Genomic DNA, 27,157 nt, shown 5'->3' with positions numbered 1-27,157 from the left:
TGCTGACTTGCTCCTATCTGAGTTTTGAAAGATGTTTTCAGTTAAAGTGAAGAGTTACAGCAGACATCACTTCCTCTCCAGGCATTTTTCTTCTATAGGGAGGCATTTATTTGACACGGGGGTGTCACCTCAGAGCTTTCTGTTATAGCAGCTGTAAGATAGGAACAATATATGTGTGTGCGTGTGTGTGTGTGTGTGTGTGTGTGTGTGTGTACGTGGGCACACACATTTGTCTTGAGACAAGGAGAGAGACACAGACAGAGAAAGAGGGGAGCACCCTTGCACCTCATCTTGCTCTCCCACACACCCATCTCCTCTCCTCCCACGCCATCCGTTCCATTACAATGATAATAGGATTTGGAGGGCTGCATTATTGCTGCTGTCTGAGCGGGGCCTTGTGATATCCCTGTCTGTGCCCGCTCCTCCCGACTTGCATGTTAGTCTCCTGATTCATTCTCCATCCGGCGCGGCCTCCATTAAAGACCGAGGGGAGTCGTTTGGTTCAGGGTCGTTATAGAGCTCTGCTGTATGGACTGCTGAGTTTTATTCTTGGCAGGCTGACCACGAAAAGACGGATCAGAGCTGCAGGGGACTCCTGTTTAATGGCTGCTCTGCTGTAGCCCCCAGCAAGGATTATTTGTTCAGACGGAGGTTATGTTTATGGCCATTCATAAGGGCACATTTGAAGAGCCATAATTCCAGTGCGCAGTGCTGCCTTATGAGGTTTGCACTTATTTTAACAACTGAAAAGTAGAAGTGGAATTTCCAAGGTCATAACTGAAGCTATATTCCCACTGAAATCAGTATACAGCATGGTGAGCAGTGATAACATGGCACCAGCAAGAAGCAGCTTCACAGTGTGCTGCGTTATAACAGACTACGGAGTGCTCTCTTTAAATTAGTCAGTGCTAAAAACAGGGGCACTGTTTAAACAGCATTTGTGTTTTTCATGTCCTTATGATGCTATTTAATTTACACAGCTGACTTATTTAAGGTCATATTTGCAAAGTGTTAAAAGACAGTCAGTCTTCGATGCTTACATCAGCATGCATACTCACAATGATTCTGTAAACGTGCTAATGACTAGTTTGTTTGGGTCCAAAACAAAGGAAAGAGTATTCCTCGTCTTCACAACTGTTTTGTGTGTAATTTTGGCACCATGGAACAGTTGCATTGTCTACACCAAGCGGCAACCTCCGGCCTCAATATATGAAGCCCATGCTGAAGTGTTATATACTGCAATTCATCGAGAATCCGCTTGAGGCTGGCTGCAGAAACACCGGAAACCACATACACACCTATTCAAAGCAGACAATATTTGCAGCATTAATAAACATGTTTACAGCCTGGTTCACAAAACGGCTTCAGTCTACGTTGCTAATTTCTCTGTCGGCACACACTGTAGGGGGGATGAATTGTTTTCTAACGCAGCAGTTCAGAAGATATTAAGATCACAAGCTTTTGCCCAAATAGGGACATGACTGACTTGACTGACAGGCGGGAACACATTGCTGTTGGCTAGGAGGCTCAAACCTCGCCTCTTTACATCACACTCTTTTGGATGAGTTCAGCATTTCCAATATGGCTCCCGTCGATGATGGGCCTCAAAACAGCGCTTCAGAAACAGATGGGTGACGTCACAGATACTACGTCTATTATTTATACGGTCTATGGTCTACACCAGGACACAGTGGCACAAAGATGTGGGCATGGTGAGCTGTGAGAGATAGCTTGGAGCTGGGTGGCTCTTGGACGCATAAAACGTATGTGTCGTGTCTCAGTTTAGTGCAAAAACAAATGGGCTTTCTGACAATTTAACAGAGTCTACACTTAGACCGAGAGTGGTTCTTTGGCTGGAGTTTGTAAACAATCACTAAATTATATGGTAGACTTCGCCCTGTCTGCAGCAATTGATAGTCTAGCATCCATTCCGGTTCACTTGCCATTTTTTAAACAAAGGGGCCGAGCTGACCGGCATCTCCTATCGCTAATACGCTCACTTAAGATAAGTACCTCTTGTAGCCCTACTTCAAAAAACCTGAACTATCCCTTTAAATAAATTGTGCTCTAATCGCGCTGTGTTCAGAGCGTGTTCTTACCTTTAGACTAGTCAATGAGTCATGGTTTAAGTCCCTTGTCTGGAGTATTTAGCCTCTTGGCACTTGAATATGTTCTGTACCGTACAGGATTTGATGACTATTCTTCTAATCCTTGGCTTTATGGGACTGTGTGGACTTGTTTTAGTTTGCGTGTTCTGATAAATTATCCTATTTCCTCACTTTATTGCAAATAACTTTGAGCCACTTCCCCTGTATGTAATCAGCAATTTAAGAAGTGCTACGTTATTTTTCTTATTATGAAGAGCTGACAAAGTTTACTTCAAAGTAGTGCTGGAGGAACAGTCTGGGGATCACTAAAGTTAATAGGATTCATCCTTTTCAAACAATTAACTTAAAAGTAAGACCCCCAAAAGCTGTTTTGATGTTTCAGTGTGGACCCAAAGTGCTGGAATTTACCTGATTTAGCTCCTAAAGCAGAATGTAACTGTGCTAGAATAGCAGATCACGTCTTTCACCTCTGCAGGGAGAGCATTGTTGAAGAATCTCTCGCTGCACTCCAGCTCATAAGCAGTTCAGAGGTAAATCATTTGCACAGAACAAATATTTTCACTCTTGTCCGCTCTCCTCAGTCATTGTACGGTGGCATTTGGCACTTCTAGCTGTGCTCACCGGGCTGAATCTTGTCCACACCATAGCTGGATCAATCTCTGCTGGCTTTGTGTTGCTGGCACTGCTCTGAAAACAGCAGCTGTGGCTTTTCTGCTCTGCAAGGAAAGGGCTAATTTTGAAGAATTAAACAGCTCATGAGTCCCTGCTAAATTGGCTTCCTTCTGGATGTTTTCTTAATTAACTCAGTGGCAATTTTTCTCCTATTTTATTCGTTAGTAAAAGGACAGATATTACTTTTTATATTCATATATTCAGGCATTTGTGTCTGCCTGTGTCTGTTCCTTTCTCAAGCTCCTTAAGGTGGCTGCCTCTTTGCACACAGGGCTGGGGTAATGGTAGACTCTAAGATCCTGCAGTAGAATTGTACATTCTGTCCTGAAAGTGTCCATGTTTTCTATCTATTTTGCATGAATGAGTATACTGCTGCTGCATATGTATGCCCAACACACTCAGGGCACATTGGAGCCATATTCAGTTTCAAAGATCCACACCAATACAGCTGATCTCATGCGGTTTGTTTACTGGCTCCTATGCTAACCACAGACGGTATGTCAGCAGTGGATGCATCCACAAGCATCAAACATTAGCTTGTTGTTGTTGACTGCTGTTTTGAAGCCTCCAGGTCGGCTCTTGTTGACTTTGCCTTTTTTTTCGTTATGGGAAGTGACCATATTTGGAAAAGAGGAAGAATATACATTGCTAAATCTCTATCCTGGATGATGGGTCACTGAAGTAGTAACTTTTTAATCACAGGTAGCCATGACTTTGAGCAAACCCTGCTTTTTTTCTATTTAACAACATATTTAAGGAACCAAATTTACTGAAAAACATCATGCTTTCTCATGACTTTGAAGAAGCCGTAAGAGTAATGGTGGATTCGTATATGTGGGCCTTTTTGGCAACTAGTGGAGTTACCAAATGCAGGCTTTGGGAAAGAGTGCAGGTTGAAGAAACTTTTGCATTGGCTTCACTTTGAAACCAAGAAACCGTTCAAGTGAAGTATGGCAGTTGTCGCTACAACAGTATGTCTCGTGGTACATTACAATTTCAGTGTTAGCGCTATACTTTCTTGCCTTGTGCGTGCAAATTGATGTGGTCGGCCTCTGTTGATCAAGCAGTCCAACTTAGCTCCAACTGTAGTAAGCCGGTTACCAAAAATGAAAAGCAACTACTGTTTTCTTTGGTCCTATAGGAGCTGGGAGAGACTCAGTGCTGGTTCTTGTACCCCACAACAGAGAATTTGGCTTGCCTGGCTCTAACATTTGACAGCTTGACTCTGCAACACCAAAGCAAAACCACAATATCTTGGGAGGAAGCAGACTGCTCAAGGAGTAGGAGTGGTTTTCCACGCCTGCCTTTGCAAATCACTCCTGTAGTTACGTCCGGAGTTCATTCAAATGGCCTTGTTGAAGCAGTTTTCCCAGTAGGTGGACTACAGAAACAATGCAAAGGCTCTTTTGCTTCCACATTCTCATTGTTGCTAGGCTTGAGGATGACTAAAGTATATGTAAGAGCATATTGGGCCTTTAAAATCAATGGCTTATTTATTTCTGGGAGCTGTTCTATAGCTTGTGAGTGGTGATAAATCTAAATCTTTAAAGATAATTTTAACTTTTTGGTCCTTTAAAGACTTACTATTGAATCTGGCAGTTTGTGTGGTTTTCTTTCATAGTGCATATTTAATACATTACACATAATGCAAGAAATTATACTCCCTGTTTAAGTCAACAAGCCAAGGTTAAAAGCATAGCTTAATGCAATGAGCTAATTGATTAATCAGGTCAAATATATATTGAATAAAGACTTAAAACAGAACAGCTCTCTTTTCTCTTTTAAGGGCAGGACAAAGAGAACTCTCATTCTTGCCCTGTCGTATATCATCTCTCCAGCTTCTTGCAGCGTTCTCTGCTGATGACAGGCAACATTTTTTGCAGCCTTGCAGTGTGCTTCAGCAGTTTCATGGACAGCACCTTTATTTTTTGCAGTTTCGATGTTTCTCTCTTCACAGTGCTCCTCTGAGGAGTAATTAAACTGAGAGGACTTTGGATTCTTTTCAACCAGCTGTAATGTGACTTTCAGGAGGTATTTTTAACCTGTGAGGTCATACTTTTCTTTACAAATATCCCAGTAATTGGATGGAGTTCAGACAGTCCTTTTTTCCCCTGATTGAGTTGTAACATATTTGGTGAGCCTCCAATTTCATGTAGTATAATCCTTACAGCAGTGTGGTAGTACTCAAGTCCAGGACTCGAACCCAGCGCTGTAACTTCATTCATAAATTAATTTCCAGACACATCGGCGGGATTTCGTTAGAATCTCATAGGAGTGGCAGATAGACCTCATCGATCTGGACTCCAGCTGATACGGACGTGCTGGACTCCAGCGGCAACAGCTTCTACGACTCGTCTCATCACTATCACCTCTCTCTCTTACTCCCCTCTATCTGTCTTTCCAGACCCAACTCGGTCGAGGCATGATGGCTGTCTAACATGAGTCTGGTTCTGTCTGAGGTTTCTGCCTGTTAAAAGGAAGTTTTTCCTCGCCACTGTAACTAGCTAAATACTGCGATGTGCAATGCTCATGATGGATTAAGGTGGGGTCAGACTGAGTCTTACCCTGTCTTGAAGTTGGGTCTCTGTTCATAATTTGACATAGTGTGGTCTAGACCTCCTATGTTTGTAAAAGCGTCTTGAGATAACGTTTGTTGTGATTTGGCGCTATACAAATAAAGATTGATTGATTGATTGATTGATTGAATTTACTCAACTCAAGACTGGAAAAAAAAAGGCCATGGCACACAGGGAGAGTGGATCGTACACAGGACCAAAGACATTTTAAATGTCCTAGAAAAACTGCCGTTTCTCTGAAGTCTTATTAAACACAAAAGGTTTCTCACAAAACAATCTGTAGCGTCCTCATGCTCTAACGTCTCCTGGTAAAAAACACATTCACCTTTCCCGGACCCTTACCTGCCCATCTAGGAGCAAAACTATCAAAATCAGTACTAAAATAAAATAATGATACCACACATAACATTGCCCTTAATGTAATCAACAACAAATACATGAAATAAGGTAAAATGATCCTATACATAAAGTGATAGAAATAGCTCCAACACTAATGCTAATGAAAGAAATGTGTTTCCTACACATCCAAAGGGTTACACTCAGTTGGTCCAGGTTCCAACAGTCAATAGTTTGGATTGAAACAGCTGCCCTCCTTGTAATAAATAATACTAACAATGAGGACTCGACTTGGACTAGTCTTGGATTTTTCTCTGGTGACTCGGACTCAACTCGGACTCAAACACTGAGGACTCGACTACATCACTGCATTACAGTAATGACATCCCCATTAGTCTCAGCTGTGCTTTTTGACAACATGCCTGTCAGCAAATGTTAGCATGCTATTACGCTCAAAGTGTGGAAGCCAAATATTTAGACAAAAAACAAAGTACTAAAGCGTGCATGAGTTCTCAGTTTGTTCAGTCATAGTCCTCTGATAAGACACCTTACAGGCTTTTGTGTCATCAGAAAAATTCACCAGTGTGTTTTCTGGTTGAAAAGGAAGAATTCAATTAATTATGAGACCGTTCATCCAGCGCCATCATGAGATGAGTTTTATTTTCTCCATTCTGTTCCCATTCCAAAACCATCCAGCTCTTGCAAAAACATGTCCTGTCACGTCACGTTCTTGTCTTCAGCTGGAATTCTCTCTCCCTCTCTATATGCTTTAGCACTATAGAAGCTGTTGCTATGTTTTGAACATTTTTATGTAGTTCTCTGTTTTGTTGTTTGTTTTGTGTTAAACCTCTGTTGATCCTCTCTGTTGCTTCAAATGAGTTACAACCGGTGATATGTTGCGGGTATAGGTTAGATGAAAGCATCCTGATCCTGCGACCCTTGAGTTGATTTGGTTGTCTTCCTTTTCCTTCTTTGTGTCATTGTGTCGTTATTTAACATATAAATGACTCTTTGAGAGATGTTGGGCCTGTTTTGTGAGTTGCTGTTTTTGGGACTGAGAGCAACTTCTCTGAGTGAAGTGTTTGGAAGACAACTAAATCCCGCCTTGGGAGGCAGTCAGGGGAAATGGATGAGTCGAACGATGCAGGCCTCTCTTAAAGCAGGTCTGGATGTTACATGGACACACATTTCACCATTCTTTTTTTTTTATTAATCTAATTCAAATGTAGAACCAGTTGAGTCCCTCTGTAAACTCTAGACCAATCAATCCATATTGATGGTGTTGATTTAATTGAGTTTCCAGGCAGCCTCCAAATGTAATTAGTAGAATAATTGGTGAAAATAACCTGTGGCCTATTTGGTCAATGATCTTGTTACAATCCCTTCAATCTTTGCTGATCTATAACTTGACCTGCCCTGCCAATGAACAAAGTTCATCCTTGGCAGCAGCTACATGTAAGAAACAATTTTTATCTGAAACGCCATCTGCAGTTTCTCCCGTGCCAGCTCTTCTCTTCCCGGCACTGCCACATCCAACACAAGCCGGCAGATGTTTCTTCTTCAGTAGAACCTCTGTCTCATTAAGCTGCTGTAGCTGATGCATGAGAGGAGTCCACTCAGGCTCCGCTCAGTCTGATTAGACACGTCTCTCTGAGGATTGCAGAATTGTAATTACCAGCTTTTCCATCACTTTCAAATTGAAAATGGCTTTGATGAGACAACTTGTTGTCCTTAAGAGAAATAATGATGTGAGTGGCCTTCTTCAGTCTTGTACGAGGGCTACCTTCTTCTCTCCATCTGGGGACTCTGGTCTCTACTGGTTAGTTCCTGCATCTTGCTGTTAAATAAATCAATGAATAAATAAAAAACAATAAATAAACTCAAAATGAGTTGTTTCATGATGTTAAAAATAACCCAATACATGTTTATCCAGGCATTAGTGTTTCAAATCCTCACAGCTAACTGCCTGGTCCAGAGGAAATGACATGACACTCAGTAAATGTGTGTGTTTATCTGATAATTCATACCCACAGACATGACCAGGAGTCATTCTTTCTCCTACATCATTTAGATAATAGTTAAGCATTTGTGTGACACACGTATGGATCCATACTCTGCTTTGTTCACGTTTACATTTGATGGTTTTTTTGAAGGCTTAAATTGCCGTGACCATTACTGAATCCTTTATCACTATAGCAACAACCTATAGGCTATAATTCAAGCTGCCTGCAATTATGGAAAAAATAAAAAACAGGAGGTGAAATGTATATTTTTACAGCAGAGTTCAGTAAGAATTTATCTAAGCTTTTTGTGATGTTGCAGGTTTAACTTCCTTTGATTTTCGGCTGTCTCAAACAAAAGAGCCTTAATGCTATTAGATTTGGGACTCTGGTAAGAACAACAGCCAGTCACAGATTAGGATTTGGGGTGGAATCTGGGGTGGCCAATCAGATTTTAAGGACTGACTTCTCTCTGGACACACCCCTTTAGACATGAATGTCTGAATCCAAACCAGAGACTCTTACCAAGAACTGTCCAATACCATTAATCCTTTCCTGATCCTGATTCTCATCACCAGATTCACCAGTCAGACAACAGCAGGTTTACAAAAAAAATCTCTATCATTAGGGGAAACAACTGTAGTTGCAGAAGTTTTTCTAGATTTGAACGATATTTAAGTCTCAACCATCACCGCACTTTTACTGATATTGTCATGATTGGCTACCTGAATCCTGAGGGGTGTGAATGAAACAGTATCTGGCTGTTCCTTTACATGGTTCTTCCACCAGATCCGTGTCCGTTCTGCTGTGGTCAGGCTCAGTGCTCTCTCGCCTGTCAACGCCCACCGGTTGTGATTTCAAAACAGAGCAGGACCTCAATCACTGAATCAAGGATTCTCCTCCTCCTCTCCTCGTCCATCTTGTCTATATGGTCCTCTGAAAACCTCTGACTTGATGACTCCAAGCCTGCCTCCGCTCAAAATGACATTTTGTTTTCATAGTTAAGTTAAAAAAGATCCGACGATATCACAGAGTGTTTTATTCTGAAAGTTAATTCTGTTTTGGTGCCTGACTTCCTGTTCTGCTTCATCTGCTCTGTACATATTGATGCATCATGCTACAGCATCCGGCAAAAATAGAAGTCTTGCGTATCTGATCCGTTGTGTTCCGACCTGCCGGACCAGAGACGCAGCCGAAATGCAACAGAGTGGATCCAGTGGAAGTTAACACATTGACTAGACTAGAGACCTATCAGATCTGGTGCCATGACCAGGATCTGGTTGAATTTGGCCGTTAGCAAGTGTACTTCAAGATATGAGGAACATGTTAATAATAGACTAATATAAAGGAAAAATACTTTTTCTAAAGACATTGAGAAAACCTGTCTGGAAGTGTTTGTATATTATATTAAATATTAGTTTTGTAGGTTTTGTCCAAACAATGTCTCTTTAAAATAAAAAAAGCTAAAATAAGAGATGAATAATAGTTGATCCTGCATTAGTTATACAACTCTAATCCTTCATCCTCTATACCAGAAGGTTTGCTAAATAAAAAGAATACAAATCTGCGGTTGCCTCCCGAGCTCACAGATGCCTGTCTGGCTCCTGTTTATCCATCCATCTCTGCAGCCCCTTGTGACTCCCACCACCTGCAGCTGTGCTCTACAAACAGTTCAACTAGCATTGGGTATTTATTTAGTATTTGTAACGAGGCAAAGACTCTGAAAGAGACACCTGGAGACTGTGAAAGAGATTGTGATGCATATCGCAGGGAGAAGCTAAATCTGAGTGGTCAAATGTGAAAAAATGAAGTAGAGAATGAGAGCAGGGAGGACATTTTTGTATGTCCTCTCCTCAACGCCTTCCCCAGTCATTTACTGTAGGCAGTTTGTGGCAGCTATGGGCAAAAATAGCAAAGTAAATTGGAGACTGAGCTTACGGTTCCTCTCTGGTGACTTCTTCAGGCCTCCAGGGCAGAAGATGTGTTGGTTAATCCCAGCAGTGTGTGGGGGGAGCATTGTGGCGATGCAGGCGCTGGCAGGAAGAGAGTACAGCAATTGATGTGTGTGCGTGTGTGTGTGTGTGTGTGTGTGTGTGTGTGTGTGTGTGTGTGTGTGTGTGTGTGTGTGTGTGTGTGTGTGTGTGTGTGTGTGTGTAGGTGGGGTCTAAGGTAGGTGGATTGAGGAGTGCCATATGTATTTTATGATGCTACAAGACTGAAAAGACAAGCACATAGGGTGACAAGAAATCACCCCCTGGCTATACACACACACACACATCCATCCACACACACAAATAAAATGCAGGCCATGAGCCAGTATTTCTGGCGCCTGTATTCCCTGCGGGACCTTGAGCAACATAATGATGTATACTCCCAACTCTTGCATGAACAAGGGGGGAAAGAACAGATCCTTCAAGGGTTAAACACCTTACCATCCCCTCACACATCATCCAGTATCACCCCGAACCCACATCCTGACTCAGCATCTATCCGCTCGCTAACACTTGTTGTAAGGCAGTTTTGTCCCTCATTGGATGCTCAGTTTGACTCAAGCATCCCTGTAGCTCCCCTGTTCTTCCCCACCGCAGCCCCAGCCAAAGGGGCTTGTTGCTTCACAAGTGAATCTGTCACAAATGTGCAGTGGTGGGGCTCAAGAGGTATAAAGAGCCCTGTACAGAATCCGGAGCGTGTGCATAATTCAGCACTTTTGTAGTGGGATTTCTTTATCTTGTCATGGTGGTGATTCAGTCCCAGAGCCTTGAAATCTCCTCAGTGCCTTTATTAAAACTTTCTGTCACAAGGAGGCCTGGAGTGTTTCTCTGTGAAGCATGGAGAGCTTCCTTGTGACAGAAAAAAAAAGGTAGCGGCTGAATATTCCCCCATGCTGAAAATTGCTGAATTTACAAAGGCTTCAGCTCTGATGAAAGAAGGTCTTTATCTGTGAAGTAACTCTGCCTGTAAGTCATCAATTATCCTCATTAAAACTAGAGGCCTAAATGTGTTACATAGTTAAGGCTCAGGTATAACCCATGAAACAAAAGAGCTATGGCATCGTAAATTTGTACCTGCAAAAGAGTTATGGGTTATCCTCAAAGCAGCGCAGAATTTGTCACTAGAGCTGTAGTCACACAAGAATAAAAGACCCTAAAAGGTCTTAAAACATCTCAGGGTGGGCTACATGTGTGAACCCAAACAGTTGAAAAATAAACCCCAACTTTTCTGGTAGCCACGCAAAAAAATCTTTGTAAAGGCTTGGTGAGCTAACGTGAGAACGCAGCAGGAAATACTCTGGTAAATTCAGCATGTGTGAGCAGGTAGAAGGGATGACTTTTACATCATACAACCAGAGCAAATCTGGAAGAACAAGACATCCATCCATTATCTTGACCGCTTATCCCATTCAGGGTCACAGGGGGGCTGGAGCCAATCCCAGCTGTCTTCAGGCAAAAGGCAGGGTACACCCTGGACAGGTCGCCCACCATTCACAGGGCAAACCTGGAAAGACAGACAACCATTCCCACACACACGCACACCTACGGGCAATTTAGTGTAACCAATAAACCCGATGAGCATGTTTTTGGACTGTGGGAGGAAGCCGGAGTACCAGGAGAGAACCCATACATGCATGGAGAGAATATACAAACTCCACACAGAGAGCTCACCTGCCCAACCGGGGGACTCAAACCAGGAGCCTTCTCGCTGTGAGGCAACAGTGCTACCCACTGCACCACCGTGCAGCAGAACAAGACATGATGGAAATGAAATAAAAACATCTGAGGTGGAAGGAGAACCATTTCCAAAACAAGGATAGTGATGATGTCTGCACTACCGTTAGTTTGCATGTAGCGTTGATATAAATGCAAACACTGTCATAGCATATGTCTCTGTTGCTTTTTCTGCAATCCTGCACACTGTGGCTTTTGCAGCATCAATTTCTGTCATGTCCTGCCTCTCGAGACTCATCTCCTCCTAGCTTGCTAGCGTTACTATATGGCAAAGTTTCCAGACTTAAAGTGAACTCTTTGTCCACAAAGAAACCCTGATACACCATGGAACTTTGCTTAAGAGGTATTTTAGTTTATGCCTGTTAACGTGAAGCTGTCACTGTCCTTACAGTGGTACAAGAGTTTTCTTAGACTCAAAACAGCTCTCCCAACCAACGCCATGAGAAGCACTATGGGTGTTTGGGAGACCACTTTCAAAATGAAGCAGTGTGCCGTGCAGAAAAAACACATCTAATGTTAATACAAGAAGTAGAGACTAATGGTTTGTAAGATACTATTTAAGAAAGCTTCAGACATACAGTAGCTTTAAGTCTTACCACAGTTAGATTTCTAAGAGTGATTCTGATTAGACAGGAGTCAGAGTAAGAAATGTATCAGTGTTAAAGGCATTATCCCTAACTGCATCATGTTATATTGTTACTTAATTAGCATTGTTAAAATGAAAAATGAAGAGGAAGAAAAAGCTTTTTCAAATCAACTTCTTTGCTGAAATGAAGCAATTCCCCAAACAATCAAGACACAACTTGCAAAGAGATGTGATTCTTCTTCTCTGGGAAGCAAGCAATCAAAAACAAATAATGAGTTTATTATTTTGTTTCAGTGCAAAACCAATTTGTGTCATGGCTGAATGAAAACAGCTATTGTGAAATCCTAAAATAGCTGACATAATGAATGAGCTAAGCACTGGGGGAGCAGTAACCTCCTCTGAGAGAGCAGGAGTGTAAAAATGTCTCCTTTCTAACTGTATTAAGTAGAAGTCTTACTTCTTGGCTGCTAGCCTTCCAGGTTCTCATGAGTGCCTTTCTAAATCCCTCGCTAATAACCCCTCTTGACTGTCTACCTCCGTGCCATCACTAACAGGGCGTAACATTTGGTCTGTGTCTTTCCTCCCTCTCCTTCTGTTTCTCTAGACCTTTCCATCTGTCCCCACCTTCCCTGGGAGTCTGAATCTGTGTGAACTCAGCTCACACGGCTGAACACAGTTAAGAGAAAGTGGCACAAGCCTGGCTCGTCAGTTGACCTGTTTTACTCTCCATCATTCTCTGCTTCTCCCCGCTCTTTTCACTCTATTCTTTTCCTATTTTCTGTGTTCTGCCCTCTTTTTCACTTTACCTCAGTCACTCACTGAATGAAAAAGGTTGTTGACATTACATTTGCTTGCCAGCAACCCTCAAGGTGTGCTGTTAAAGCTTTTACTGCAGTAGTTTGTGTTTAGAAATCAGTTATTGTACAGCTTCTGTTTAATTATGAATAAAGCAACATTACCCCAAATGGACTGATGGCTTTGTACGTCAGCATGAACGCTACACTGGCTTTCTGCAAATCCCTGTTCTAGGAACAAGAAGCACAAAGGTTCATTCCAGTTTCACCCCTCTAACTGAACTCCTCCTTTGAGTGACATTACCTAATTTGCATATTTTGCTTGTTAAGCGTGTGCTGTGATGTAGTCAGTCCAAGCAGGTGTTTAAATATAGGAGGATGTGTTAGTGTACCTGTTGTTACAGGTGGCAGTTAGAGACTGAAATAAAATCCACCAAAAAAATGAAAATTGTTTTGTCAGATGAAGTTGAATAGCAGTGCAATGAAAGTTTAACCACTTTAAATACTGGTTACTTTGAGCTGGGATTCCAACATGTACAACTTAGAATTAAAAATTTAACATGGACTTATAAAAGGATATGAGATGACATGCTGAGAAACATGAAGCATGGGAGTATGCAGATGTTATAAGTAGTGTAGTTCTGTTTTAGGGATAGTTTTGTGCTCATGCACTAACCGTGCATGCAGCCTGTTAGAGTCGCTCCTCTTCGTTCATTCCTCCTTCTGATTTTTCTTCTCTTTCTTCATTATACTTCGTCGGATTATTCTCAGGCAGTTTGTTGAAGTTGTGGACTGTTTTTCACGATGAAATCATCAACTTTAACTTTTACTCGCATTACTGCTTTGTTTTGTTTTTACTCGAGCTCGGCTGGTTGAGCAGAGGCCGGCCGGCTCGTCGGCTCCGTCCGCTGGATGTTCCTGCGGAGCTCTGGAGATTTTGGACACATGGGGGCAGAGGAGGCATAAAGCTACGAGGGAGGAGAGCTGGTATAAGAAGACGGAGGTTTATGGAGACGAGATAGAAGCCGTGTATCTCCTCTCTAATCATGGGACCATCAGAGTGCCCTCTTCCTGATCTCCGGGGACATCAACCATGTATTTATTTTCTACACAGCATATTTTGTCTTCTGTACATACCTTTATTAACATCATTTTCATTGTTTTTGCATTTACATCTTATTCATTACTTTCTTTTATAAATATTATTTGATATTCTTACTTATTGTGTATAGGAGCAACTGTATTGACTGAATTGCCCCCTGGGATAAATAATGTATTTCTGATTCTGATTGTGTGTGTAAATAAGGGTGTTAGAGCGAGAGAGAGTGAAGGACGAAGTGTCCTCTGTGCATGTGTTACGTGGTTGTTGATGAGGAGCATGAGAGCAGATACAGTGAGGATTAGCGGCCGATGTTATCATGCGTGTTGTAATGAACTGTTAAGTTTGTGAAGAGATAATAAGGCCTGCAACTCCTTAAGACCAAAGCTGGACTCCCATGTGATGCGTACTGCTTGCTGCTGATGAGTTAAAGTGTATGTGGGTTAGCCCCGAAGTTAGCATCACCTTCAGCCCTGGAACGGAGCAATAAGTCTCCTTCTGCTTCCTGACAAGGTTTGGGATGCTAAAGTAGGAAAGGTCAACACAGTGCAGTGGGCCAAAAAGCAGACTGCAAACTCCTGAGCTGGAGTACAAGCTTTTTGCAGCACAAAAATGTTATATAAGAAATGCAGAAAAGAACATGGAGTAATTTAAATTAGAAAGGTTAAAGGTCAAATCCATTAAAACAGTCCAAGGCAGGAAAACAAATGAGGAGGAAAATAGAAAGTCCAACAGCAGGCGATGTCCAGGAGAATATAAAGCGCACCAACAATTAGAAATAGTTCTAGGATTGAATACTTGGAAATTAGGGGCACTTTCTCACTTTGGACAGGCCCAAGCTGGCACTGAGGGTAAAGTTTAAGGGTGCTTTCACTGCAAGAGTAAACATAACAAACACTGACACAAGAATCATCTAATTTTCCAAAGCTTTAAGTGTAAGCTTAAAATGACAAGACTCTGTTTTGCTGTGGACTTTACCCACCTGAGGGACTTTAAACACGTAATACAAAAGCTGATTACCAAACATGCTAACCATAGCAGCTTGACAGGTAAGTCAACGTCATCTTTGGCGCTTACACTGCTCCCCCTTTGATGAACAAATACTGTATATCTATTAATACAAGATTAGACTTTCCTTTAACAAGCAGGCCCAGAAGAACTGTCCACCTCCAAACCATTTGTCTTGATCTGCTCAGCTGCCTGACCTTCAGTATCAGCTCCTCCCTCAGGCCGAGGAACCATCTTCAGATCAGCCACTCTCCACGTACAGAAATCCATTTTCCACCTCCTATGAGCCTAGCTGATAGCTACAGTATCATAAAATTGGTTTCCCTTCTGTCTAAAACAAACGCCCATTGATCAGCTCTTTTCACAGCCTGTTCATCAGCTCCGCCTTCAAACTGCACCACTGTGTTTTATTCTGCGCTGTCATGGTCCGTCAGGGGAGCCAGAAATCACTGCAGAGCCTATAGTGGAGATGTCATGGGTCTAATTCAATAAAACATCTGTGAAAACCCTTGTGACATTCTCGCATTCACACACTCAACCTTGTAACATTTACATTGGGTGACTGCTGAATGCTGCTGTCTGGTTAATGGACCCACAGATTGATGATGGCACATCCTGGTGTTCTCTATTCTCCTCATTGTGGGTTGGTAGATTATTCTATTGACATCTGAACTTCTCTGTGAGTTCTTACCGGGCTTATGGCAGAAGGAATTGTTGCATCAAATACTAAAGTAATTATGTTCAAATGCTTCACTGGAGCCTCTCCAGGCTATCTGCTTCCTCTTTTTGTTCTATTGGATTTTGCAACCACATTTTTCTCTATCAAGTGTCTTGCCCTATTTTTCATACTGCAGTTTTTGAAAATGTTTAACATCTCTTTATTTTCCATGGAATAAACTACAGTCCCCATACAGTCACCATGCAAAGCCTGAAGAGCAGCTGAAGATTACACATGTTTTGCTTCATATTGAGCTTTACTCATCTGGAACCTCAAGTGCAACTGCCCCCTGAAACACTGGCTTATTAAGACGTTGCAGATCACCTCCCCGTCTTCCATGGATTACATTTTTCTCATTATTTCAAGAAACCAATGATGGCCTCTGACTTCACAATTTAAAGCACGGATGCTTTTATGAAAGGCTGCAAAGACAGACACCCTCACCTCTCTTACATGTAGTTGAACCCTACCGGCACTTCTCTTCATACCAACAGATGAAAGGTAGTCTGATTGGAAGCTCACAGGTGGGGCATTGTTATCTTGAGGACACAGCAGGTGACAGCATCATCGACCAACTAGTCAACCATACTGTTTTTTTCCTGCAATTTAGAGTGTGCATTAGTAAGGCGGCATACAGAGATACAGCAGTACTCCTACTTGGCCAAAAGGGTTGGAGACTTTTATTTCCCTCATCTCCTCACATCGTGTGCTTTGACGCCCAACTGGGAATGCAAAAAACAAGGACCCCCTCACCTCAGCCCTGCATGGGACCAAGCCCCCAGCCTTTTCGGCTCTGAGAGTGACATGCTCTCCTCGTGTTCACTCCTGATGCACACTCTCCCTCTAAAACAAACAGAAACAAACACACGCTCAAATGCAAGCATTCAAGTAGAAAAAAACTAGATACAACAACAATCCATGCATCAACATCAATCGTACAGTGATCTGTGTGTACATGGGCACAATGGCTCTTTGTACCCTGCACTTCTACCATGCACATAAGATCATTAAAAAAAAAACCTCTGTTTTAACGTACATGCTAAAGCTTATAGATTCTACATGTTGGTCCATAAACCACAATAAACACTCATAGCTGAGAATTTAGTAAGTTTGGTTTCTGTTGGAGGCATTATTCTTGCAAAATTCCATCACTCTCACTCTGTTGAATGCATTACACTTCTTCTATTTTTGTGAACCCCCAAATTTAAAGTCCAAACTAAGACACTTTGTTTCAACTCCGGACCTGGAGATGCTAATTCATGCATTCATTTCATCACGCATGAACTACTGTAACTCTGTTTTCATCTCTCAGCTTGTCCACCCTCAGTCGCCTAGAGTCAGTACAGAACGCAGCAGCCAGAGTACTAACAAGGTCAAACAAACGGTCTCGCATCAACCCAGTACTTCAACCCCTTCACTGGCTCCCCCGTCACCTATAGAATCCAGTTCAAAATTCTCACACTTACTTACCGATCCCTACACGGTCAGACTCCAGAATATTTGTCAGAGCTCATTCACCCCTAGCAGCCACATCGCCCACTCAGGTCTAACATGTTACACAAACACACCTCAGCACTCGCGGTGACAGAGCTTTCCAGGCTGTAGCTCCTTGGCTCTGGAATTCTGCACTCTGCAGAATCTGCAGATGTTTTTAAGTCTTTATTTTAGAAAAAACTTATTCAGGAAGGCTTTTAGTTGATTTTTGCAGAACTTTTAATGCTTTTATGGATCATGTAACCACTGTAATTTTTATACTGCCTATCAGTTGTATCTTTCTTTTCTTTATGTCTTGTCTTTGTAAAGCACTTTGTGACTTTTGGCTGTGAAAAGCAAGTTTAATTTACTTTACTTACTCACTCTACCAGTGTGTTAGCCTCTACATATGGCTCTGTTGAGTTCAGTTGGCCTCATGATTGATCTACCATCACACACAGCATTCAGCCGTTGGAGACATTCGAATAACTGTTTTTTCGAGATATCTTCCCACGGTCTTCTTCTTTTTCTCTGTACAATCTGGGTCAACTTCCAACCCTAATCCTACCATCCAACCTTGGTCACTTCTGGCTCCCCAGAAAAAAGCAGGGCAGAACAGTAATCCAAAAACCAATGGTTGATATCCCAGTGACTCGTTTTGAATATTATTACAGTCCATAATCCCTGACAAGAAAGACGACAGCTGTGGACATAAAACCCAGAGAAGAGCAAATTAGAAATTGAATACAAAAGAGAAAGTCATGCAACAAAATGTTAGTTAGTCATCAAAACCTGTCTTATTAGATGAATAATTTGTGTTATCTTCTGTTCTAATTAGCAACCTTCCTTTAATCAATTTCTTTGACAAGCTACTGGGTGCTGATAGCTGTTTCATAAATGGAGAAAAGTCTTCCAAAGACAACGTAAGCTGTACTGTGCATAAGTTGGTGAATAATTCTAAAATAGAATGTTAATGAGGTGGTCAACTAATCAAAAGGCTGCGAGACAGAACAGAGACGACATAATTGTTCCCACTCCTCTTTTAGAATTTTCCCTCCCCAACTTCCTCACCACTCTGACAAGACAGAAGTAAGGACAAATGACTCAACACCCGCTCACGGGAGGTGAAACTTTATTTTATAGCAAACTGTCATCCTAAACTTTTTCACATTTATAGCACAACTCCCACATGATGTTCAAACTAAAAGTGACCATACCTGGCTCAGCAGCCAAACAGGCTCTGCCACTACTAGGTACTTGATCCCTGAGCAGCCTGCTTCATTTGGTCTCTCCTCTGCAGCATAATGGCTCCACAGTGGTGGATTAACCTCCCCTCTTCAGTCAGAACGGAGTGTCAGTACCCCTCGTCCATTGTCGGTGGAGGATTCTTTTTTTTCCATCAAGTATTATACGTCAGTGTGCCTGAGTCACCTCCTGCTCACTCTAATCCCTCTCCAGAAAACATTCTCTTCCTGCTCTCCCTGTTACTGTTATTTCTTTTAATGGTACATCTCACGTTTCCTCCAATTCACTGCTAACAGAAAGTTGCAAGGCCATCATGACTCTGAACTTTGCAGTGCTTTGCAGAATGCATGAGTCACTGATGACTACTGCTGCGCACATTGAGGACACTGTTGGAGCAAGAGAGTAAATAGCTGCTCGGTTTGTGTGTCCCCCCGAGACCCCCAACATTCAAGTGTCCCTTTGATTGAAAAGAGAATAATAATGACCTCCTAATCTGTTCTGGAATAATTCATTTACCTGTAGAAGTCACCTGGAAAGTGTAACTGAAGATAAAATGTTTAATGGTGCAAAAACCTGCAACAAATAACATTTGTTAATGGAGGGGCTTTCCTTTTTTAGCTCGATACTCTGCAGTGGAAATGCAGAATCCTACTAGAAACTTAAGATAAGAAAGGCCTTTTGTACTCTAATCTCTAATCTGAGATAATGAGTTGTATTTGCACATTTGCTGTTTGAACTTAGATAAATTGGTGCATCCCACAGAACAGTAAACTGTTTTCTTAGCTCCAGCAGATTCAGTGATTATCAGGCAAATCTTCAACTTGTTATATCATGGTGTGGGTAAAACTTGCGATTAATTCCTGACAACTGGACACTCTTGAAGTAGCTCCAATCAAACTGTCTGGCATGCAAACAAAGCCTCCATTGATTAATAACGTGTTACAAACTTGTATCATCTCAAATCCATATTTACTTTACTATAAACTTGACTTACACTTCTTGGGGAAATCATGATGTTGGCGTGGAGACAGTGACATAGCTGGTTATGTTAAAACTGGCTCTAGCTGCACCACATTTCACATGGATCCATCTTACTGCATTGTACCTGAATACAAATGGCTCTGGGCCATGTTTTTTTCTTTCACAAGAAATATCACCCATGATAATCTCCCTGTTAATGACCAAACTTACCCTACAGACCTTATAAAGACTGTATATTTACTCTGTAATGTGGTGCCTACATGAGGGCTTTCAGCAGCTCAGCAATGAGCCAAAATCCCTGCTGAGAGTTGGACGAGATCCCAGCAATCTACATTCAAAAGCAGTGTTTAAAGTAGTACACTCTGACTGACAGCCTGGTGATCTGGATTACCTGAGACAGCAAAGATTAGGGCTGAAGTTTCTCAAAAATCTTTGCAGACTTTCAGCGTGCTACAACGAGAATTAATGTCTCTCAGTCGAGAAAACTATGGTGTGAAATTGGTTTCATTCCACCATGCACTCTTACTTTTTTTGTGAGTAGATGGCAGAAGGTGCATGGAGAGTGATGCAAGAATGCGATGTTATTACCAACTCAACTATGAAGGTTTAAAGTGGCGTTTTGGGCACCATCGTGACTCTCGGTGTACAGTATGTGCTCAGAGGCCACTATGAATTATTCTACATTTGATTGTGTTGTCAGAGTCAAAGCGCATTGTTATGAGCCACTGGAGAGTAAAAACAACAAAGAGAGGCACATGCACGCTGGTTTGGCAAGGCAGCAGCACAGCTAGCCAAATGCTACCTGACAGAAAAGGAAACAAAGCAACTCTGTGGCAGAGAGGTGTAGAGCGGGAGCTTCTGTCGCAGACACTAGCTGAGAGTAAAGGTTGCTTTGTTTGACATTCATAGGCCTGGATATGTCGTCACATTCAGAGGAATTAATTATAGTAACAGAGTGATGAATGGCCTAAATTAGACAGAACAATGTCCATATACAAAAATTAGCGTTACCTGAACATTTCCTTATGTTGTTTTTCTACCAGCTATCGTATTGATGCCCTCAATTAGCAAATAATGATGCTTAAGATTCGGTTCCAGTTACTTAACTCTGCTCATATGGTTCATTACAGACCAGTATAGGACCCTATAACCACTGCTGCCAGGGACTAAATATTCTAGAGCTGTATCCAAGGTGTTTAAGTTTTATACAACACTGGTTTATCACCCTGAGATAAAAAAGAATAGCTAGCAGCTGCAGAGGCCTTACAAGCACTGATTTGAACATGACATTGCTTTATTAAGAGTTATTACCATTTAGGTGACCTGATGTGTTTGTTTTTGAGAGAAACAGACATATGAAGGTAATTTGGTTACAAAAGAATATCTTCACAGCAGTTAACACTAAGATAATCCAAATCTAACATAAGCAAGTGGAGCAGTTAGAAATAAGTGAAGCCCAGCTCAACTCGTAGACATCCATGTCACACTTAACCACTGGAATGAACACAATAAAGGCGAGACTCCCAGATTCAGAGTTAAGGCTGATTTATTTTATACTTCTGTACCTATGAAAAGGCCTGCACACGTAGCTGACGTGCACCTCCTCCAAAATGTAACTACCCGTAGAATCGACGCGGAACGCAAGCTCTGTGATTGGTCCGCTCGGCAGCATTGTATCCCACATTTACAACACTTCCTGGATCCTGGACATCGGCCGCACATCGGCCGTGAATTTCATCTCCTCCTCTCTATTCTTCATGTAATCATGTCTGTATGATAAACAGCAACATGCATCAGCTGTAGATTAAAATAACACTATGAATCTCTGTGGAAAGGTAAACAGAGATCGTAGCGGGGCCGGAAGCAGGCGACCGGCTATCAGAGAGACCACACTGCCCTCAGGCGTTTCGGCGGAGAATAGCTGCGCGACAAGGACACATCGACGCACAAGTATGTGATGCTCATGTTCACGTAAGCCCCTGCTGCGTAGGGGAAACACAGAAGTATAAATCAGCCTTTAGTCCTTTTAATCCAAAAACCACAGGGTGGGTAAGAAAAGATTGCTGGGACGCTAACATAGAGACAAGACAAACTGGCACAGGAGGGGGGTCACACAGGGATTAAATACAGAGAGGACATGGGGATAACAAGACACAGGTGAGACACGTTAGTGCAAGCACAAACGCGAGAACGTAGGAGACAGAAGGGTAAGGGACCTTACAGGAAACACAAGACATGAAACATGAGGAAGGTCAAAACAAACAAGACTAACTCCTATTCATGAAAATCCAGACATCTTGTTGCCACAAACTGGCTCTAGAAAAAAACATGTATTTCCTTTTGATATTTAACTTGTGTTGTTACACAGTCTATCTGCTAATGAGAAGAAATTACCTCCATAGATAAAGCAGAGTCGCCCTGTAAAACCCCTCGAAACAATAAATACTAAAGAGTGTTACACAGTCTCTAAAGTTCACACTTGGTTCTCCTGTTGCTCTTCTGCAACAATAAAAGTACAGTCGTTGGCAAATGTGAGCCAACTTAGTATTTGCCTTCCCTGTGATTCAAATTAATGAATACAGATGCAACCAACAAATCACAACAGAGCAAATTAGAACCACAAAAGCCATTTAAAGATGTTGACCAGCTGTGTGAAGAGATGAAATACTATAGAATTGTAAAGGAGGGATGTTTGAAATGATTTGAGGCACATATTTTTAATCATAACTTATGGCACACTAACGATTGGAAAGTGATATTATACGTCTTAATTAGTGCCAGTCCTTTCATTGTGTAAATGCCCCTGTGATGATTTTAGTCAGATTCTGTATTTAACTTCATATTCTTCTGATACCATAGTTTGGTGTATAGTTGTTGGTCACCTGTTGCTTACCCCGCCCTCTTTATGTGAAGTGTTGCAGCTGCGGTTACAACAGCATGCATCTCATTTGTATGTTAGAATTTAATTCTTGTTCCTCTACTTTCTTGCTTTTATGTGTATCTTTATTTGATAGGCCCTCGTTGTTAAAGCAGTCAGAGTTGAAGTGGTTGATGCAATTAAATTAGCACCACCCAGCCTGCATGTTGAAGCCTACAGTAGAGCCGCTAATTAGCTGGCTATAACCTTTGACATAGTCACCCTGCAGGAGCGGTTTTTGAATTTGCTCCTGTCGTTTGGTCACCAGTCAAGCTGTTTCCCTGAAGGGTTGGCTACAGACATGGCAGAGGCTTTTAGCGTCCACATCCCCAGGGTTGCTAAGCTGGAGGATGACTAAAGTATATGTTTAGGCAAGGAAAGAAGTGTTTTTTGTTATATGGGACCTTTCGAAGCCAAAGCCAGTTCAAAACAAACTACAGTCTATTGAAGAGTCCATATAAAACAGCTTTTAAAAAAGCACATGGATGTGATGTACATTCTTTTATCCACTCTGCTAGAAAGATATTGTTCCTGTGTAGACAGATGTTGTTTGTCTAGCATTATTTGAGGACACAAAGCAACAAACAGAACCAACAAACTATGTTTAAAAATCTGTGAAGTGGGAGTGAACACCTCCCACATAGCAGCAGACAGACATAGTGAAGAGGACGAGTCATGAGCTTCACAGTACTCTCCGCAGTTTTACATAAAACAACTGTTTTCCACTTCTTGGACCGAGATCTGAATTTATTTTTCCCACAAGCCCTTCTGTGGGACAAAACAGTGAGCAGCAGGCTGTGATGGCACAGGAATAAAAGAGGACAAGAGCGACATGAGTCGTTGTTTCAGATGTCCTCTCCTGAAATACCTCAGATAAATGTAAAAATGACTCTTAGAAGAGAGGCAAAAATAGTCTGGGGTACAGCTTTTGCATGTAGTCTTTAAATCAGCACCTGAACCACTTGCAAATGAAAGTATGAAAAGAACATGTGCTTTATTATTTCTAAAAATATTCAGCAATAATGAAGTAGCTGTGGGTGAGAGGTGCCTGCTGTTCTTCTCACCTGCTCTTAAAGTTGTTACAAAGCTAGACACTTCCTGAAGTTTCTGGCGAACTGTCACTTTTGATTTGGAGCTATTGGCCCCGAGACACAACGTTTTCTGTCGACTTAATTTTAAGCAGCTAAAATAAGGACTTACAATGAGCCCCGAACAAAGTGCTGTCGGGCTCTAGCTGCACTTTTTACATGGAGCCTGATAAAAGCAGCGCAATAAATAAACATGGCCAGTTAACACTTTTACAGCAGCAGCAACAAGCTGCAGAGCTTTTTTCAGATGCATGACTCATAGCGGTTATTAAATTTGTGTCTGTGTTGTCAGCATCTGAAATGAAAATGGCTGTTTTTAGAACTCTGGAGATTTGGGGATGTATTTTCTGAGCTACTTGAGAAGATTCAATTCAGTTTGTATATACCCATTTTATAGATTGTTTTCACTCTTTGATAAGCTCAAATTGAATGATATAAAACTTGTAACACAACTATAAGAAGATCAAGTCTACAGGGGTGCTAGCTTTGTCTCTGTGATAGCATTTGTTTATTACCCAGCTTTCTTACAAACCACCTGTCTGTGTTAATTACTCAATTCTGATTGGTCAAAACCCCTTGACAACAGTTATGTTTTCTGAATAGCAAGAGCAACACCAGGGGCAACCAGATCATGCACATCACACACACACACACTTGTTGACAGAAATGGTAATTTCCATTAAACTGGTAGACACCCTGGCCAAAATTGTAACTTTCCATTAGCATACTAAATCAGTAAGCTAAGCAACATGGATACTTTAATGTTGGATCCTGTCCTGCACTCCCCTTGCAGCAAAGCTAGTGAGTGCATCTCTAAGTTGCTGATTGCTACCAAGCAGCAACCTCCGGTCTAAAAAAATGAGGCCAATGTGTAAATGCTAGAAACTGCAGTTCGAGGATCCGCTTGAGGCTGGCTCCAGAAGTACCGGAAACCACATACACACAAATTCAAAAACACAATATTTACAGCAGAAATAAACATGTTTACAGCCTGGTACAAAAGACGAGTGTAGTCTGGATAGCTCATGTCTTGATCTGCACACACTGTACTTACGTCGCAATTTCAAAGATATTAAGATTAAGAGTTTTCCGTTACGAGAGGCACAGCTGACTTGATTGACAGGCTGGAGCGCTGTAGTTGTTGGCTACGAGGCTCAAAGCCCGCCTCTTTACGTCACAATCTCTCAACAGCAGTTATGTTGAATTCAACATTTCCAATATGGCTGCCGCCACCGATTGGCCTCTGAACAGCGCTTCAGAAACAGATGGGCGATGTCACGGATACTACGTCCATTATTTATACCGTCTATGGTTGTTACAAGATAACCTAAACCATGAGAGGTAGTGATGATAGTAACATGTTCAAAGTTGGGACTTTTGCCTCATTTCTTTTTAGAAGTGTGTCACCTGCAAAGCCCCGAGAAGAAGGAGCTGAATGTGGACAAAAGTGTCAGTGTAAATATTCCTGCAGTTGTCCTGTTCACTCCATTTTAATTTGAATTATATCAAATAGTCAGGGTAATGTCTGATCGTGATGTGGCAGTGTATTGAAATGTTTAGTGTAATTTTACCTGCAAGTGAGCTGAGAAGAATGCGTTGCATGGAAGCGTTACTGATCAAAGGAGCCCACAGTGATCGCCAGTTCGAGTCCCGGCCACGATCCATTGCTGCTCATCCTTCCTCACTCTCTGCTCCCCACACCTCCCGTCTCTCTTCAGCTGTCCTATCAATAAAGTAAAATAAATAACTGAAACAGATAAATAAACAAACAAGCGTCCAAAGTTACAAGTGCAAGAGAGAATGTGAATGTAATCTCTGCTGCACAGCGAGGGGCGAGTGGAGGCTAGCAGCAGCAGCTGCGTCTTCTTGACTTTATGTATGACACATTATCTACAATGAAGTTGTGAAAGCAGTGTTTGTTAACAACAGGAACAAGTAGAAGGAACAGTTTGTTCCTCTGCTATTTCCAGCACATTCAACCTGTGGAACAACTCATGCACATGTCAAAACGCTTTAGGTCTGATTAAACTCTTGATGTATATGTAGCTTTAGGCTAACTCTGGTACAATGCATCAAATGGTGACATTTATGTTAAATATTGTACATGGTCCCTTTACAAGTATATAAAATAAATCAATAAATAAAATATATTAATTTATATTAATATTCAGTAACCTTTATTTACTGTAAGGAAAAGCAATGTAGTGTATCATAGGATTAGTGACCAGTTATGTTCTACTGCACTGTCCAGTAGGTGGCAGCATATATTCTTTTGTAGCACAAGAAAGGAAAACACAGAAGTTTGAGAAAGTAGTCTGAGCCCCTGCTCAAGTGGTCTGTGTTGTTGTTGCGTGCCCTCAGTGTTGCCGTACATGTTGTATTATCTGCCGATCCTGCTGTGGAATAATGAAGTGTATATTTTCAACACTACAAATGCCGTTGCAGTCTGGATGGTGTAACACATACTCGTACGTCTTTATCAGTTCGCTCCATTGTCTGTGCAAACAGTGAAGCTGGAGTCTGGAATCAGAATGATTTTAATTGGGTTGAAGACAAATTGCACATGTAACCATAGCTCAGTGCTTATCGACCCTTTGACTCCATAAAAAGGCTATCTCCACTTGTAACCTCAAACGACAGACTGATTACACCCACAAGTGGTGAGCAATGATTCACCAGCTTAAGGATGTTTCTTTTGATTAATTATCAGAGACCTGAAGGCTTAAAATGACTCAGTAATGTAGAGGAGAAAGCGAAATCTGAGGCCTGATAATGAATTATACCAGAAATATGATCCCTCCATTCTCTTCCATTACTCATCTCAAGATCATTCAGGCTTATATTCTGACCCTTTAAGGGGATCCACCCCTCAGCTTGTCTACAGATAATGATGCTTTCAGCTTTCTTTAAGGGTCCACAGCACGTCAGCGATCTTAATCCTGTCTAGAGTTGAGTTCTGAGAAAGCGTGATCGTACCTCTATTAAGTTAGCCGGGACACACACCCACACTGCCACAATCTTCAATCGTACTTGTGCTCCCTATTACAAAATGAAAGATCCTCCAACACCCATCAGTCATGTTCACCTGTGTCCTGATCTCCTGCTAATACACTCATACCTCACACGCACACTGCTTTCAGGAATAGTTTAATGAGTTAAACTTGAAGAAGCCAACACCACATGATGAAGAAGCACAGATTTGCAAAGGTAGAAATAGAGATGAGAGGTGTCAAAATCTTGGGGTGGGAAATGTAACCTGTTTTCTCCAGTGTTCTGCTCTAATGTAATAAAGCCTTAAAGAAAGGACGGCATGCGATTCCACCTTTAATCCCACAGTGAATTAAACAACAGAGCAGATAGATGGGACATTTTTAGACTGTTTTAATTGTGCGACTCAACAGCAGTTAACAGCTTACTGAAAGGAGAAGAGTTAGTATATAGCCTATAGCAGCAGAGATGTCTGAAAACTGAACACCAATTAAAAAAAGATAACCTTTGCAGCATTAATAGACATGTTTACAGCCTGGTTCAAAAAACAGCTTCGGTCTATGTAGCTAATTTCGGCACACACTTTTTTCGCTGTTGGCTACAAGGCTCAAACCTCGCCTCTTTACTTCACACTCTTTTGGATGGATTCAGCATTTCCAGTATGGCTGCCGCTGCCGATTGGCTTCAGAACAGCTCTCAGGAACAGATGGGCGACGTCACGATTACTACGTCCATTATTTATACAGTCCATGGACCTGACCCACTTTTTTTCTTTTTGAAAATATATATATTGCTTTTATAAACATAGAAAATACAGACTTGACAACACACAAACAAAGCAAA

At 41.7% G+C, this 27,157-nt stretch overlaps 1 long non-coding RNA gene across 1 annotated transcript in view; it reads right to left on the bottom strand.

Moving 5' to 3' along the window:
• Positions 1 to 6,362: 6,362 nt before the first annotated feature.
• Positions 6,363 to 27,157, bottom strand: part of LOC117805905 — a 43,703-nt gene continuing 22,908 nt past the window's right edge. Inside the window, exons 2-4 of the long non-coding RNA XR_004629556.1 lie at positions 24,898 to 25,049; positions 9,631 to 9,725; positions 6,363 to 7,529 (exon numbers count right to left, since the gene is read on the bottom strand). This is a non-coding gene — a long non-coding RNA (uncharacterized LOC117805905). The remainder of the gene's footprint in view (positions 7,530 to 9,630; positions 9,726 to 24,897; positions 25,050 to 27,157) is intronic.

The sequence above is a fragment of the Notolabrus celidotus genome, chromosome 22, assembly GCF_009762535.1.
Source record: "Notolabrus celidotus isolate fNotCel1 chromosome 22, fNotCel1.pri, whole genome shotgun sequence".
In the NCBI taxonomy this organism is placed as follows: Eukaryota; Metazoa; Chordata; class Actinopteri; order Labriformes; family Labridae; genus Notolabrus; species Notolabrus celidotus.
This window is presented reverse-complemented; position numbering and strand designations above follow the sequence as displayed.